We start from the raw sequence: 1399 nt of genomic DNA on the forward strand, positions 1-1399 counted from the left end.
AGATGAGAGATGGTTTTTTTTCAGGGCAATTATAATATTTAGGGCCAGCTCCGGTTTCTACCGGACAACCGTCCAGTTCTCAAGGGAATATCGACTTCCTCCTCGTTTAAACGCGAGAACATCGATATCCGTGGGGGATTTTTTAGTTTGAACTCGGGGCCCCGCGCCCCCCCAACGAGTTCGTTGCTTCCGGTCCCGGGTACGCAGACCGGAACACACGGGGAGCACACGATGGTGTGACGTCAGTGCATCGTCGAAAATTAGAGAGAAACCGATCCGCAGGGGTTCTGCGTCCAGGATGTAGTTAATACCGGCGGCTTTAATAAAAACGCAAGACGATTACCGATCATTTTCCACGCGCCTCTGAACGCTCTAATGGACTAAATACAACCCGCGTTCGGTAAATTCCAATTCCCCTCCCCCTCTTTCCAAGTTCCGCCTCCCTCCCCGAGCAAATCGTTCCCACGACACTCGAAATCTCGATCTCGTCTGATATTCGTAAATATATTGACCACGCAACGAATATCGACGAATTCGAGTTCGAAAACGGAGAGAAAGACGAGGGACAAAGAAGACGCGAAGGAAGTGACGCGTGGTGGAAAGAAATCGCGAAGAATGGAATTTGAAAATTCAGAGACCCTCAACCCTTTGGGCAGCGGTCCGAGCAGCTGGCAGCATATGCTCCGCCAACGAAAGAAAGGAACGAAAGAGACGTCACCTCGTCGCGGAGGACAAACCGGCGATCGGCTTTTTCTTCTTTTTTTTCTTCTTTTTTTTTCCCCCGTGGACTTCTCTCCCCGAGCACGGGTCGGGCCCACGTCGACCGTCATCGATTTAACGTACGCTCGATCGCTATCTTTTCGAACATCAAAAGAAAAGAAGCCGCGAGTGTAACGTCGAAGTCGACGATAAGAGATCCATTATTATCCGTCTCTCTCTCGCTCTCTTCCGCTTCTCTCGATATTTCTGAAAACCCGATCGCATATTTCGAAACGAAGGTTTTCCTTAAAAAAAAAAAAAAAAAAAAAAAAAAAAAGAAAGTCAAAATCCGTGCAAGCAATGAACGTTGGTGGAAGGAAATTTCTGTCGAAATTTAGGAACGAGCGGTGGAAGGAAAGAGCCGGCGGAAGAAGGCCAAGGGGGAGAGAGAGCGAGAGGGGGAACAAAGGGGGACGTGTTCGCAATCACCTGTGCACTCAGGTATCCTGGAGGGCGCGTAGAAAGAAAACAATGCCGGCTTTCCACGTGGACGTTTATCAGAGCTGAGCCGAAAACAAATAGAAATCCTTCGCGTGGCCACGGATATACAAATGCATTTTTACCAGGAAACTCGATACTCGTTTTCAACATGTTTGGTCATCTGTTCGCCACGAGGCGCGTGGTGCTCTTCCTACCCTGC

The sequence above is a fragment of the Apis dorsata genome, unplaced genomic scaffold (assembly GCF_000469605.1).
Source record: "Apis dorsata unplaced genomic scaffold, Apis dorsata 1.3 scaffold_468, whole genome shotgun sequence".
Classification (NCBI taxonomy): domain Eukaryota; kingdom Metazoa; phylum Arthropoda; class Insecta; order Hymenoptera; family Apidae; genus Apis; species Apis dorsata.